Here is a 17,046-nt window from a genome sequence, read left to right as displayed (position 1 = left end):
GGACTCTCAAGAGTCTTCTCCAACACCACAGTTCAAAAGCATCAATTCTTAGGCACTCAGCCTTCTTCACAGTCCAACTCTCACATCCATACATGACCACTAGAAAAACCATAGCCTTGACTAGACGAACCTTTGTTGGCAAAGTAATGTCTCTGCTTTTGAATATGCTATCTAGGTTGGTCATAACTTTCCTTCCAAGGAGTAAGCGTCTTTTAATTTCATGTCTGCAGTCACCATCTGCAGTGATTTTGGAGCCCAGAAAAATAAAGTCTGACACTGTTTCCACTGTTTCCCCATCTATTTCCCATGAAGTGATGGGACCGGATGCCATGATCTTCGTTTTCTGAATGTTGAGCTTTAAGCCAACTTTTTCACTCTCCACTTTCACTTTCATCAACAGGCTTTTTAGTTCCTCTTCACTTTCTGCCATAAGGGTGGTGTCATCTGCATACCTGAGGTTATTGATATTTCTCCCAAAAATCTTGATTCCAGCTTGTGTTTCTTTCAGTCCAGCGTTTCTCATGATGTACTCTGCATATAAGTTAAATAAGCGTGACAATATACAGCCTTGACGTACTCCTTTTCCTATTTGGAACCAGTCTGTTGTTCCATGTCCACTTCTAACTGTTGCTTCCTGACCTGCATACAAATTTCTCAAGAGGCAGATCAGGTGGTCTGGTATTCCCATCTCTTTCAGAATTTCCCACAGTTTATTGTGATCCATACAGTCAAAGGCTTTGGCATAGTCAAAAAAGCAGAAGTAGATGTTTTTCTGGAACTCTTTTGCTTTTTCCATGATCCAGTGGATGTTGGCAATTTGATCTCTGGTTCCTCTGCCTTTTCTAAAACCAGCTTGAACATAGCCTTCCTAATTTTTTTCAATCTGATGATTGCAAAAGATCCCCTGTATTCATTTTTTTCTAGTTTGATCTAAAATTTTTATAATTTTATTAATCACCCCAATTTAGCCTCCATTTAATACTGGTTCAGGTTACATATAAGTATAGCACTGGGTCTCCCTCAGTACTCCAGAATGAAAACATTTTTCCTCTAAAATTCAGAATACCACTTTAAAGAAATACAAACCAAAGAGCTCAAGAGGAAATTAGCAGTATAATATTCCATATAGTTCAATCTCTCTTTAAGCCTGAGTTCAAATGTTTCCATGCTAATTAAAAAAAAGTTTTTTTCCTGGCTTTATAAGATATAGCATTGTGTAAGTCTTTAAAATTCAATGTGCATATATATTGCAAAATGATTACCACATTAGGGTCAGTTACCTCACATAATTACCATTTTTCTTGGTGGTGAGAACAACTAAGATTTACTCTCTTAAAACTTTTAAGTATATAAAACAATATTGTTAACTATAGTCATGGTGGAGAGTTCTGATAAAGCTCCAGTGGTCTACTGGACAAGGGAATGACAAATCACTTCAGTATTCTTGCCTTGAAACCCCATGAACAGAATGAAAAGGCAAAAATGATATGACACTGTAAGATGAGCCCCCCAGGTCAGTAGGTATCCAATATGCTACTGGGAAAGAGAGGAGAAGTAGCTCTAGAAAGAATGAAGAGGCTAGGCCAAAGCAGAAACAATGCTCAGTTGTGAATCTGTCTGGTGGTGAAAGTAAACTCCGATGCTGTAAAGAACAATACTGCACAGGAACCTGGAATGTTAGGTCCATGAGTCAAGGTAAATTGGAAGTGGTCAAGCAGGAGATGGTAAGAGTGAATATCAAAATTTTAGCAATCAATGAACTAAAATGGGTGGGAACAGGCAAATTTAAATCAGATGACCATTAGATATACTACTGTGGGCAAGAATCCCTTAGAAGAAATTGAGTAACCCTTATAGTCAACAAAATATTCCTAAATGTAGTACTTAGATGCAATCTGAAAAATGACTAAATGAACCCAGTTTATTTCCAAGGCAAACCATTCAACATCACAGTAATCCAAGTCTATGTCACAAATACTAATGCTAAAGAAGATGAAGTTGAATGGTTCTGTGAAGACCTATAAGACCTTCTAAAACTAACACCAAAAAAAGACGTCCTTTCATCACAGGGGATTGGAATGCAAAAGTAGGAAGTCAAGAGATACCTGGAGTAACAGGCATGTTGGCCTTGGAGTACAAAATGTAGCGGGGCAAAGGCTAACAGAATTTTGTAAAGAGAACACAATGGTCACAGCAAACACCCTTTTCCAACAACACAAGCAATGACTCTATGCATGGACACCACCAGATGGTCAACAACGAAATCAGATTGATTATATTTTTTTGCAGCCAAAGATGGAGCAAATACATGGAGCTATACATTCATCATAAACAAGACCTGGAGCTGACTGAGGCTCAGATCATCAGCTCCTTATTGCAAAATTCAGGCTTACATTGAAGAAAGTAAGGAAAACCACTAGATCATTCAGGTATGACCTAAATCAAATCCCTTATGATTATACAGTAGGGGTGATGAATAGATTTACGGGATTAGATCTAGTATACACAGTTCCTGAAGAACTATGGATGGAGGTTCATAATATTGTATAGGAGGCAGTGACCAAAACCATCCCCAAGGAAAAAATGCAAAAAGGCAAAGTGATTTTATGAGGAGGCCTTACAAATAGTTGAGAAAATAAAAGAAGCAAAAGGCAAAGGAGAAAGGGAAAGATTCACCCAACTGAATACAGTTCCAGAGAATGACAAGGAGAGAAAAGAAAGCCTGCTTAAGTGAATAACAATGAAATAGAGAAAAACAATAGAATGGGAAAGACTAGAGATCTCATCAAGAAAATTGGAAATACCAAGTGAACATTTCATGCAAAGATGGGCACTATAAAGGACAGAAATGGCATGGACCTAACAGAAACAGAAGATCTTAAGAAGAGGTGGCAAGAATACACAAGAACTGTACAAAAAAGACCTTCATGACCCAGATAACCATGATGGTGTGGTTACTCACCTAGAGCCAGACATCCTGGAAGCCTAAGTCAAGTGGGTGTTAGGAAGCATCACTATGAATATAGTTAGTGGAGGTGATGGAATTTCAGTTGAGCTATTTCAAATTCTAAAAGAAGATGCTGTTACAGTACTGCACTCAATATGCCAGCAAATTTGGAAAACTCAGCAGTGGCCACAGAACTGGAAAAGGCCAGTTTTCATTCCAATCCCAAAGAAAGGCAATGCCAAAGAATGTTCAAACTATCGCACAGTTGCACTCATTTCACACGCTAGTAAAGTAATGCTCAAAATTCTCCAAATGAGAATAGTACATATACTGAGAACTTCCAGATGTTCAAGCTGGATTTAGAAAAGGCAGAGGAACCAGAGATCAAATTGCCAACATCCGTTGAATTTTGGAAAAGCAAGAGAGTTCCAGAAAAACATCTATTTCTGCTTCATTAACTACACCAAAGCCATTGACTGTGTGGATCACAGCAAACTATTAAATTGTTCAAGAGATGGAAATACCAGACCATCTTACCTGCCTCCTGAGAAATCTGTATGCAGGTCAAGAAGCAACAGCTAGAACTGGACATGAAGCAACAGACTGTTTCCAAATTGTGAAAGGAGTACGTCAAGGCTGTATTTGTCACCTTGCTTATTTAACTTCTCTGCAGAGTACATCATGAGAAATGCTGGACTGGATGAAGCACAAGCTGGAATCAAGATTGCCGGGAGAAATATCAATAACCTCAGATATGCAGATGATACCACCCTTATGGCAGAAAGTGAAGAAGAACTAAAGAGTCTCTTGATGAAAGTGAAAGAGGAGAGTGAAGAAGCTGGCTTAAAACTCAACATTCAAAAACCCAAGATCATAGCATCTAGTCCCATCACTTACTTCATGGCAAATAGATGGGGAAACAATGGAAATAGTGAGAGACTTTAGTTTTTTGGGCTCCCAAATCACTTCAGATGGTGACTTCAGCCATGAAATTAAAAGATGCTTGCTCCTTGGAAGAAAAGCTATGACCAACCTAGACAGCATATTAAAAAGCAGAGACATGACTTTGCCAACAAAGGTCCATCTAGTCAAAGCTATGGTTTTTCCAGTAGTCATGTATGGATGTGAAAGTTGGACCATAAAGAAGGTTGAGTGCTGAAGAATAGTTGCTTTTGAACTGCGGTTTTGGAGAAGACTCTTGAATGTCCTTTGGACTGCAAGGAGATCAATCCAGTCAATCCTAAAGGAAATCAGTCCTGAATATTCATTGGAAGGACTGATGCTAAAACTGAAACTCCAATAGTTTAGCCAACTGATGTAAAGAACTGACTCATTGGAAAAGACCTGACTCGTAAAAAACCCTGATGCTGGGAAAGATTTAAGGCAAGACTAGAAGGGGATGACAGAGGATGAGATGGTTGGATGGCATCACCGACTCAATGGACATGAGTTTGAGCAAGCTCTCAGAGTTGGTGATGGACAGGGAAGTCTGGCATGCTGCAGTCCATGGGGTTGCAAAGAGTCAGACATGACTGAGTGACTGAACTGAACAGTTGCAATGAAGGGCTTTTCATGAAGTATTAATGAATAAGAAAAATTATACAATTTTGAAAACTGGAAATAAAAAGATTGTGCATGTGTATATACACAAGCATGTGTTCATATGTATACATGTGAATGGTTATAAAAAGCATAGGAAAAGCTAGAATAATAGAACTCAATTGCCAACATGAGTTACTTATGATTCAGTAACAGAGGAGAAAAGAGTGGGCAGAGGCAATTACCAAAGTAAACTGAAGAATTAAGAATTTAGTAGCCACAGAATATGATATAATTTGGGCACTTATATAAAATTACATATGCATATATTTTAAAAACAAAATATTTTAAAGATGAAATTATAGTATGCTGATTACAATAATAGAATGGGTGGATTTAACTTTACTTAAAAGTAAATGTTGTAGTATTTTTTACCATATTTTAGTCTTTCTTAGTGCTTAGGCCCAGCTTATTTTTAAAAATCCACATACACAGATACCATGGAACCCACATATATTCAAATAGTGCAGTCAGTGGTAACTAAGTGGCTTTTTAAAAACTTTTTCTGCCACATGAAATGAAAAAATATGTACAGATTGACCTTTTAGTTAAGCTAGGATGAGTGGAAAGGAGGATAAAAAAGCATAAAGGAAGAATGGGATTTAAAGACTGAAGTTTTAGCATCTTGATTGGATATGCAAAAGGATACAGGAGAATCTGATGGGTTAATGGAAATGAAATTTTCACTAGGCAAATATTTGCTGAGTCTTTACTGTGTGCCACATTGTTCTAGACACTGAAGCCAGGAGTTAATGTAAAAGCATCAAGTTGATCTCTTGTGGAGTTTACATTCTCCTTAGGGAGAGGAAGCTCAGAAGCAAGAGAACACAGACACAAAGGTAGTCTCAGTAGCTCAGGCACAGACCAGAGGACACTGTGAGGACAAGTAGCCTTAGGAGCACACCAGACCTGATCCCTGCCTGTGCAGCTCTGACGTTTGAGGTTCTCAGGTGGGGAGAAGGCAAGTCCAAAACCTGTAAGGAGGTCTGAGCTTGGAATGTTCCGGGCTGGAGGCACCACATAAGGACAAGGGGAATGAGCACTAAGCATGAACTCAGAATTCATCAGGCTTGCAGACTGTAGACACTTCGAGGGCCTGCTTCTATAGAAAAACTTGAATTAGAAGTTCCTAAAACCTGGACAATCAAAATATGATGAACTGCATGCTCAGGATGGGGTACTTGGGCAGGCTCCTCACAGTCTGCAGTGAACCCCCAGGGCTGCCAGTTGTGGGAGAAGTGTGAACCGTGCTCTGGGTCAGAAACCACTCAAAGCGGCTTTTCCAGGGAAAAGAAGTGGCGACAAAGAGAACAAATCTCCTCAAAGCAGCAGGATTCTAGCCAAAGACTTTCAAGCCTGAAGGAGCACTGTGATATTAATGACATCAGCAGCCATCCAAGGACAAAAAGACTTTGCAAACCTGTTGAGGATGGGGAATTCCAGAAAGGCAACCAGGGGATATGAGTAAAAGACCGAGGAAGCAAGAGGCTATAAACTCTACTAGAGAATCATGTCCAACTCTTTGTGACCCCATGGACTGTAGCCTACCACACTCCTCCATCCATGGGATTTTCCAGGCAAGAGTACTGGAGTGAGTTGCCATTTCCTTCTCCAGAGGATCTTCCCAACCCAGGGATTGAACCTGGGTCTCCCGCGTTGTAGGCAGACACTTTACCATCTGAGCTACCAGAGAAGGCCAAACTCTACTAGAGGGTACCTGTTAATCATGCAATGCACTCTGCTTATAAGGGTAGGAAGCTGAGTCCCTAGCGAGCCTACCTTCACTTTAATACCATTGTGTAAGATTGCAGGGACAGGGATGAAATGGTAAAGGAAAAGTTAGAAACTTTAGGTTCTTTCAGTTCACTTCAGTTTATTCAAGTCTTTAAGAAAAGCCATTAAATAAGATACCCTACTTTAAAGGAAAGTAGGAGAGTTCAGGTGACACCTCTCTAAATGTTTCAGTTTTGCAAGGAGACAGGATGTGTGAGATGATGCTCTGTGAAAGAAGAAGTAGTTTGCAAAACTTACAGATCCCTGCTGTTTTCTTCCCTGAAGAAAAGGAGAATCTTTAAAGTCATGAGCAACTTCTTGATCTGAAATTTCCCCTTATTGAGTTTTATGTTCACAGGAAATAAACTAATATACACAACTATTTGATTTGGCTGGAGTTCTGGGGAGAATGGATTCACAAAATCTTTATCCCCTTGCCCTGTTTTCTTTAAATATCTCTTTTCCCAGATAATACTTGAGTTTCTTCTATCTATTTCTGAAAACAGCAATGTGGGTTGGGACCCATTATTTTCACTTAAGAGTAAGCATGCAGATTCTTTTCATTTCTAAGTGAAATAAAAAATACAAATACTCAGAGCTAACTCCAGATCAATTTATGTCCAGTGGTGGGACTTAGGTATAGGCATTTGAAAAAGTTTCACAAGTAATGAATGTTTCCTATTTTGGTTTATAAGAAACTTAATCAAGCCTGTAATATTTATTTCTTCCTAAGAATGCAGCTTTGTTTGTTTAGAAAGGCTTGGCATATGCAGAAATAAGTACTTTGATTGTAAGCTGCTATTACTATATACTCAGGGGCCCTGCAGGATTGAATTTAAGCTCATGGACTTGAAGGCTACATGAATTCATTATCCCAATTCCTCAGTCTAGCTTACTTTGGGCAAAATCATTTCCAAGCCTCTGTTTCCTTATCGACAAAACTCACTGAAGATTAGCTCTCACTATCTCATTTGACTTTCAGAAACTGTTTTCCAAAACAAGCAGAACTAAAATATTCTCATATGCTTGGTAGACCCTTTAGAGTTTTGAAAATGAAGGTCAACTGCAATTCAAAGATGTATTAGTTCCAGCAGAAGATGCCTTAGTCTGTAAGTGCCTCAGTGGAACCCAGATTTTTTTTTTTTTCTAGATTTTATTTATTTATTTTTTTTAAATTTTATTTTATTTTTAAACTTTACATAATTGTATTAGTTTTGCCAAATATCAAAATGAATCCCCCACAGGCATACATGTGTTCCCCATCCTGAACCCTCCTCCCTCCCCACACCATCCCTCTGGGTCGTCCCAGTGCACCAGCCCCAAGCATCCAGATTTTATGCAGACACTTAAATGAAGCCTCTCAACAGCCCAAAAAGAAAATCAGAAATATTGGTAGTGTTTAGACATGTTAAATTTTCAGTAGCAACAAAGTTAAGAGAGAACCAATTTCTTGGCATTTCAGGTGTTATTTTGTTTGTAGTTTCTTTCTTTCTTTAAATTACTGCAGTGGTGTGATTGGGATTCTGCAGCTGTTATGATTCCCCTGATATAATGTGTCTGGTGTGTTAAACTGGAACAGAACTACACCCAGGTTGGCAGGGAACTGGAATAGGGCTTGTCTTCTCAGTCTGTGTGGCATGGAGCTTGACTTTTGTGCTGTTCTGACTCATTTTGACTTTTTGTATATGAGGGGAGAGTTGGTGAAATATCAAAGAGGCATTCACCCCATGCCTGAAGCTCTGATCATCCTGTGTCCCAATCCTTGATACATCCTGGAGAAGCTGCACTGGTAGGGCTTCCCCGGGGGGAGGTGGGGGGGGGGCTAGTGGTAAAGAACTTGCTGCCAATGCAGGAGACACAAGAGATACAGGTTTGATCCCTGGGTCAGGAAGCTCCCCCAGAGAAGGAAATGGCAACCCACTCCAGTATTCTTGCTTGTAAAATCCCATAGACAGAGGAGCCTGATAGGCTACAGCCCATAGGGTCGTGAAGTCAGACATGACTGAAGCAACTTAGCATGCATGCATGTACTGGTAACAGCCACTTGAACACATGGAAGGAATTTCTATGCACTTTTCTCATTTCCTCCCCACTGGAGACAGGAAAGACTTTAGATCTGTCAGAGATGGGTGTCCTAAAGAACAATTCTGTGCCAGAGGCTGCACCCAGCACAGTCACCTATATCGCTCCATTCATTCCTTCTAATCGCCCAGTGGAGACAGGAGATAATGATTTTATAGAATTTTCAGGGCCTTGCCTAAGGGTGGCTGCTTTCAAGTAGCAAAACAAGGATATCTGTGACTTCTCACCCTGGGTCGTCTGCCCTCTTATCATCGGAGAAGGCAATGGCACCCCACTCCAGTACTCTTGCCTGGGAAATGGAAACCCAGAGGGGTGAAAAGATTTTAGAAAGCATATTCTAACTTATCCATTTATATTTGAGAAATTTAGACTCAAGTTAAATGATTTGCCTTAGGCACAGAGCCAATGAGAAGCCTGACTGAGAAAAGAACTTTATCTCTTCATTTTTGTAACTCTGGTATCTCAGAATTCCACAAGGTGCTTAAAGGACATGCTGCTGCTGCTGCTAAGTCACTTCAGTCGTGTCCGACTCTGTGTGACCCCATAGACGGCAGCCCACCAGGCTCCTCCATCCCTGGGATTCTCCAGGCAAGAACACTGGAGTGGGTTGCCATTTCCATGAAACTCATTCAAAAAAGCTGTCTGTTGTGGTGACCATTGTAACTCATTGCTGGGGCAGTATCTTTCCATCTGCCTTTGGTTTGATAGAGTAAGGGACCTTCTAGACTCCGAATGTTCAGTTTCAAGGCAATTGGAAAATTCATTTAAGAGCCAGTTTATCCCCCAGAGCTAGAACTTAAAACTAAAGGTAATTAGGAAGGAAAGAAAAATCAGCTGTCAACAGCAGGCTAATCGCAGGCATAAAATTCATGTCTTTAAGAGAACTACTTGGTAAGATTAATATAAAACTATATAGATCTATTTTAGGAACATGAGGTTATATTTATCTTTCTTTCAATATGTACAACAGTTTTAAAGTTTTCATTTAAAATCAACTTACCCTCTCCAGAATAAGGAAAGTAATATTTTACAAAATGATTATTTTTTAATATATGATGCTTTGAGGAACAGTTATTCTTATGTCTGTATTACAGCTAGAGATCCACTCTAGGGCACTACAGTGAAAACATTCATGAATATTTATCAGAGAGTCATTTTCATGAATTTTTTTTATCAGCAATCACACACACTGATAAATAATAATAAATACAAGAACAATAAACAATTTTTGCAGGAGCAAATCACTCACTGGTTAATAGTAAATTTATATCTATACATTCTACAGCCTTTGAATCTGTAAAAAAAGAATACTGGTGTACTTAAAAGGAGCTATGACTTAAAGAATCATAAAAACAAGACAACAAATTTCTAATACAGACTTTTAAATACTTCATAATTTATTCATAAAATGCTCAGGAATAAAAATGTAAGATAAAATAGACAGATAGATGATAGACTAAGAAAAAAATGTTTGAGATTCAAACTTTGCTGAAGATGCCTATGGACATCAAGAAAAATGGCTATTAGGAAGATCTTCTTGGATGATATGGATTTTAGAAAAATATTTATGCTAATAAAAAAGCAGAAGATAACATATGAATAACACATTAATGCATCATCAAGCAATATTGAAATTACATTTTAGGTTATTATAACAACTACTTTTTAATGATGATAATGCAGTATACAGTGAAGACCTGTTCTCCTAAATGATAGCAGCTTTTAACAGATGAAAGACGCTAACCAAACTCTGTTTACAGTTGCCACTCAACTCTCTGTTCATGGTAATGGTTCTATCTTGAGCATTTCACAGCAATTTTTCAAATTCAATCATAACTTAAAATATTAAGATGATTTTACACAAGCTACTTCGGTTTACATAATTAGAGTTGAAGCTGGAAACAGAAATGTGTTTACACATTACAAACCAGAATTTGCCTATCTTTCCCCTCTTTGGTCATTATCAGTTGAAAATGATTTGGATGTATAATGGAAAGAGAAATTTAGACACATGGTTAAAATAACTTTTAATACTTTGATCAGAAAAGAAATCTATCATATTCTTATAACATGCCATCTTTAGATTTGACTCTTTAAAATAAATAATTTTTTGAAATACCTAGTCTAGCTGAGGGCAAAAGAAGGGATAAGCAAATGAATCTTTGTTTCTTAGTTTATAGTTCTGTCTTTAAACAAAAACCATAGCGCAGAGCAGAGAATGCTCCTGGTTTTCCACACCAGACACTGTCTTTGACCAAGGGCTGAACTTCTGGCAAATGCCTGGAGTTTTGGTAAAAGACAGGCTAACCTTGGCATTGTCTGGAAATCCTTTCTCACACCCTAGAAAGAGCTTTACAAAAATCTCTCCAAGAGCCTTCAGTGGAGGCTCTGTGCTGGACCTAGATAAAAAAACACATTTTAGCCTTTCTGGCAAATAAAAGCATACAAGATGCAGCCTCACTCACATACCCAAAGATCATTGCTTAAATCATCACAAATGTAGACAGAAGTTTAGAAAACTCGCTAGTATCAGGCATGGACTTCAAGAAGACTCAACAGGAAAGTTATTTTAAAAGGGGGCTGGGGGTTGCTATGGAGGGGTTTTAAGTGGCTCCCTCCTCCCGGTTCCTAGCCCAATCCCAGCACTAGGAGCCTGGGAAGAGGCATCAGTGGTCTGGACAGCCTAGGCACAGAAGCCCCAAAAAGTCACGCTGGTGACCAAAGGGAGTCCACAGACAGTGCCCCATGGGATTAGGAAGGGATTTGGGGAAAGTGGAAAGAATAAAGTCGCAAAATCCAAGATAACACTCCCCAATCGCTAATGCGAATCATCCAAGCCAGCCGCGGGCACTGGGGTTCCCAGCCCAGTCTGACCCGCTCCCCTACCTGCAGACCACGCCCAGGGCAGAGCCCCAGCGGCGTCGAAGTGTCCTGGCTGGGTTTCAGCAACAGGTTCCGATGATCCTGTCCCGGTTCCACCTGCCACCGCCTGGCGTCTCGGACCCCGCCGGCGCCTGCCTGCAGGCTTCACGCTTGGGGCTGTGTGCTCGCACGCTGGCTCGCCCTCTGCCTCCTGGCCCCCCTCCGATGTAACGTCACTCTCCAGGGGGCAGCAGCCAGCTGCTGGGAGCCCAAAGAAAGTATTCATATCCCGATAAGGGGCATCCGGATACCTCCTTGTGAAATTCAGAATCCGTGTGCAGCAAAGGAAAGCATCACTATGACTAATACTGCGTCTTTGATTGCCTGGCTCCATACTTTGGGCAGGTGATTGAGCTTCCCTGTGTCTGGGATTTCATTGTAAACTACAGATAAGGCTGATAATAGTCACCGGGTAATCTGAGAATGAGTGTGTCTGTGCAAAATGCCTGGGGTGGTGATTGGTACATAGTAAGCATTCGGTAAACCTTATTGTTGTAACATTCTCTTAGGGATAAAGAGTTCATTGCAGGCTGCATGCAGACTGCGAAAACCCTCCCGTTCTCCAAAGTGGACCCTGATCCGTGAGTTCTTGCAAAGACCTTTTAGCTTGCAAGAAATCCTCTCTGGAATTGTGGAAATGTGAATTCATGCTGTAATTAGAAGGAGAAAGGAATGAACCTGAAAGAAAAACTCAGTGATTCTAACAAGAAGAATGTGCTTTGTTGGAAGTCGCTAATAGAGAAATCGTGCCTAATACGTAACTAACTTATAGGTTTGTACAATTATGAGAAAGGGATAAAGGTGATTTAGGAGAGTAACAGAGATGAGGGTCAGGTGTGGGGAAAGTCTGTGAAGGGTCTTTGTTTGCATAAGTTATCAGATTGGACCCTCACAGCACGACAGCTATGGGAAACCACAACAGACTTGTTAAGTCATAGTGTACAATTATTTCCAGTCCATACCAAGGCACGAAATTCAATGGCTTGTCCAATATCACAGAGGTTGTTTTTAAATGACATAATAGGCTCCAGGAGCTGAAAATTCAGCTCTCTGTTACATATCTCTGCCTTAAATTGTTGCAGATTGTGAGATACAAGAAAAAGCTGCTTGGAGAAATCTTTTAAAATAGGATTCTTTGGTCTTGGATTAAGGTCGTAGGTTCAGACATGTGTGTGTTTAAACCTGGATCCTGTGTTCAGGATCCTGAAAGGGCTATCTTTCCCAAACCTTTGCATAGTTCAGGGCAGAGATGCTAGTCACACTTTGTGAGTTTGCCACTCCAGTACTCTTGCCTGGAAAATCCCATGGACAGAGGAGCCTGGTAGGCTGCAATCCATGGGGTCGCTAAGAGCCGGGCACGACTGAGCGACTTCACTTTCACTTTTCACTTTCATGCATTGGAGAAGGAAATGGTAACCCACTTCAGTGTTCTTGCCTGGAGAATCCCAGGGACGGTGGAACCTGGTGGGCTGCCGTCTATGGGGCCGCACAGAGTTGGACACGACTGAAGCGACTTAGCAACAGCAACAACAGCAGCAACCACATTTAAAGGCATAGGAAGTCTTAGGATAAAAGACATTAAACAGATAAACAGATACTAATAGGAGGCAGGACTTAGAAGTAAAAGTTCATCAAAATAAAGCTAAAAAGAGAAAGGCATTCTGTATCTAATCAGAAATTCTCAAGTCAAAGCAAAAAAAAAAAAATTATGACCCATCACTCCATATCATAGGGTTTCCCAGGTGGCTCAGTGGTAAAGAATCTGCCTGCCAATGCAGGAGACACAGTAGATGTGGGTTAGATCCCTGAGTCCAGAAGATCCCCTAGAATAGGAAATGGCCACCCACTCCAGTATTTCTTGCCTGGAAAATTCCATGGACAGAAGAACCTGGTGGACTACTGTTCATGGGGTTGCAAAGAGTCGGACACTGACTAAGAAACTGAGTGCACACACACCCCCGTATGATTCTACTTACCACCACTTGAAAAATAGATCACCAGAATGAATTAGGAATAATGGCAAAGCTTCTAATGAGACAGTGAGGTAATGTCTAGCTTGCAAGAATTCTATTACAAATTAAAAGACATACAAAACTTGCCATGTAATAATCATTAAATCATGACTCACTTTCTGTATCTCATAAAACAGCACCCTGTGAGAACTACTGTCCTTATCCTCCTCCCCTCACCTTCCCCCACTGACAATTTTAATGGAGAATTTAAATGTAGATTCTGACTCCAAAGTTCCGAGATGGGGCTGCTAGTTTGCCTTTTTGAAAAGTTCCCAGGTGTTGCAGATGCTGCTGGTCCACACACCACACTTTGAATGGCAAGGTCTTACCGAAATCAGTAGTGAGCCAAGGTTACATATTTAATATGTGATAGAAACAGTGTCAGATCCCAAATCTACCTGAGCTCCATGGTGTTGTGATTATCCATTATTCTGTGCTAACCTTACATACGGAGAAGGCAATGGCACCCCACTCCAGTACTCTTGCCTGGAAAATCCCATGGACAGAGGAGCCTGGTAGGCTGCAGTCCATGGGGTCGCTAAGAGTCCGACACGACTAAGCGACTTCACTTTCACTTTTCCCTTTCATGCATTGGAGAAGGAAATGGCGACCCACTCCAGTGTTCTTGCCTGGAGAATCCCAGGGACGGGGGAGCCTGGTGGGCTGCCGTCTATGAGGTAGCACAGAGTCAGACACGACTGAAGCGACTTAGCAGCAGCAGCAGCAGCAACCTTACATAAGGAAAATTGAAATTCATTCACATAGATAAAATGTGAAGGTGGGAGTGGGGCTTTGAACCGGGTGATCATGAATGACTGGCTGTGCTTTGAGCTGAAACCTGTCAAAACAATGTGGAGTTTAAGCACCTGGAGTGAACTGGCACTTAAACTCTCTAGTTCCTTTACTTTTACAAAGGAAGAGTCAGTCAAGGCAATTTCTAAATAAGAAACATTTGACCTTTTTTAGGGGTCACCACAGTGTAATGAATGCTTTGTGGAATACTATGGGATGATAATAAAGAATACTATGGGATGATAACAAATCAAAGAAAGATCTCATCAGACTTCTTTCCTGCTTAACCTCTCATTTCTGTTGGACTGAATCTTAGAAGAGAATTACAAAATAATTTCAAATTGCATGCTTGGTTTCTATTTCAGTGGCCCTCATTCTTACACTTAAGCTACTGCCTTAAAATAATCATTGTTTACCCAAACTCCAGTAACAGTTATGTGATAAGATTAAATCCACTGCTTCTGGAAAAACATATCACGATGTTATGATGAATGCTTAGGAAGTCAAAACCATAAGTGTTCTCGGAAAGCTGATATTTCAGAACTGCAAAAAAGAATTAGAGTGAGTATTTTTTTCATTCAATACATTGTTATGTTTAAAATATTTGTGGTTCTGAGTTTTTTAAGTACCCATACATTTGAGAATTTAGCTTAATCCTTTGCATGTAAGAGTGGATTTATGTTGTCAATTTAGAATAAAAAATGCTCTAATCATCTAAAATGACTTAATCTATTTATCAGCCTTCTGCAAGAAGGCAAGGTTTTCTTTAGGGTAATGGCCAAAACAGGGCTTCCTAGGTGGATCAGTGGTGAAGAATGTGACTGCCAGGGCAGGAGCTGGAAGAGATGAGGGTTCAGTCCCTGGGTTGGGAAGATCCCTTGGAGAAGGAAATGGCAACCCACTCCAGTACTCTTGCCTAGAGAATCCCACGGACAGAGGAGCCTGGCAGGCTACAGTCCATGTGGTTGCAGTTGGACATGACTTAGCAATTACACAACAACAAACTAAGCAATTCCTTTGACAAATTTCCTGAAGTAGAAACCTGTATAAATGGGGAAGTGGAAAAAATCATGTAATTAATGGTTCTATCAGTTATCAATATGTTGCTATTTGTATGTATTTGATTGCAGTTGATTTGAGATAAATTTCTTGTAGTGCTAAAATGAGTAGGAATAAAATAATCTCTATAAAAGAGTCATATCTTCAATAACTTATTAATTACTCCTGGCATCTCTATGATGTGTAGTATGCATTGGGCTATCTATTACTTGAGATGATCTGTGTCATCTTTCCTCCCATGGTTTGAGGACTAGGGCTGGGTACCTGGGGTGGAAGATAGGCTAATTGGGGATTAATGGGTCTCTATGGTCTAAACCAACTGAGGAGAAGGAGCTTTGCCTAAACTAGTGTACAAAGTGAAAGCCAAGTTGACAGTAGGCAGTAAGCGGGACCAATTATATGGGGAAGAGTGCGGGCAAGAAATTTTCTGTAGTCTTGGTGAGAGAACTGTGTTAAAGAAGAGGCAGAAAAACTGGAAAAGAAGGGATGGGGTAGAATACTTGACATAGGTACATGCTGCAGGAATTGGCCATTGAGGCCAAGGTGGCAACTGAGACTGCACTAGTTTTAGAATTTCCACAATTAGAGGTTGCTAATATCGGCTTCCCCAGTGGCTCAGATGGTAAAGAATCTGCCTTTAATGAGGGAGACCTGGGTTCAATCCCTGAATTGGGAATATCCCCTGGAGAAGGGAATGGCAACCCACTCCAGTATTCTTGCCTGGAGAATTCCACGGACAGAGAAGCCTGGCAGGCTACAGTCTATGGGATCGCAAAGAGTTGGACACAACTGAGTGACTAACACACACACACACACACACACAGGAGGCTAACACCATTAGTGTGAAACAGCGAAGTCTAAAGACAGATATGCACCCTGGAGAAAATACTGACTCAGTTTTAGACGCGTTGAATTTCAAATGATTTCAGAAGAGCCAGAGGGTGATAACAAGTAAGCAGCTGAAATATGGAACTGGAGGGTGCCAGAGAGATTACATTTCCAATTTAGATTTGGAGAGTCATCCACATAGAAGTGATAGTTGGAGCTGTAGGTGTGAGTTGACTCAGCAAGTAAAAAACTGGAAAGTGAAGAAACTTGTGTAAAGAGCTTTAAGAGATGCCTAAAAGGTAGGGAAAGGAAGAGAGGCCTAAAACATAAATGAGGAGAAATTAGGGAGGTATGAAAAGAATGTGAAGTGTTTCATGATGATCAAAGCAGGAGTGGTTTCCAAAAGGAGGGACTACAAGCACCAGTGCCTGGAGAAGTCAAGAGTCACTTATTGGATATAGGTTACAAGGGATAGTGGTAGAGGGACAGAGTTGTGGGTCAGAGATGGATGAAATGAGGCAAACATAGGTTATGAGGATCATAGACTTAAGTGATCAAATTCTTGTAGGTGAGAGGAGTAAGAGAGAAAGACTTCGTGTTTTACTATCAATATCCTGTGACCTAGGGCTAAGACTCTCACCTATATGCGTGCATCTCGACAGCCATACCTGGGAAGTTCCCACTTCAACCTGTGGATGTGCATGCAGACTTACTCTTATCAAGTATTTCCAGTTTCCAACATTATTTGCTAAGCCTGGGCCTATCTGATATATGCTGCTGCTGCTGCTGCTAAGTCACTTCAGTCATGTCCGACTCTGTGCTACCCAATGGACGGCAGCCCACCAGGCTCCCCCATCCCTCGGATTCTCCAGGCAAGAATACTGGAGTGGGTTGCCATTTCCTTCTCCAATTATCTGATATATAAACCCAAGCAAACGATATCTACTGTGTTCTCTCAGGAAACTCAGTCTGATGCAAAGAGTTGACTCATTGGAAAAGACTCTGATGCTGGGAGGGATTGGGGGCAGGAGG

At 40.6% G+C, this 17,046-nt stretch overlaps 1 protein-coding gene across 1 annotated transcript in view; it reads right to left on the bottom strand.

Annotated features, from left to right (window-relative positions):
* Window positions 1–11,568, bottom strand: part of NPFFR2 (neuropeptide FF receptor 2) — an 81,124-nt gene extending 69,556 nt beyond the window's left edge. The window contains exon 1 of the mRNA XM_061420427.1: window positions 11,288–11,568. The gene's annotated coding sequence lies outside the window, so the exon portion shown is untranslated. The remainder of the gene's footprint in view (window positions 1–11,287) is intronic.
* Window positions 11,569–17,046: the final 5,478 nt, after the last annotated feature.

This window comes from Bos javanicus, chromosome 6, assembly GCF_032452875.1.
Source record: "Bos javanicus breed banteng chromosome 6, ARS-OSU_banteng_1.0, whole genome shotgun sequence".
Classification (NCBI taxonomy): Eukaryota; Metazoa; Chordata; class Mammalia; order Artiodactyla; family Bovidae; genus Bos; species Bos javanicus.
The sequence above is the reverse complement of the archived record's forward strand: the minus strand, read 5'-3'. Positions and strand labels throughout refer to the sequence as shown.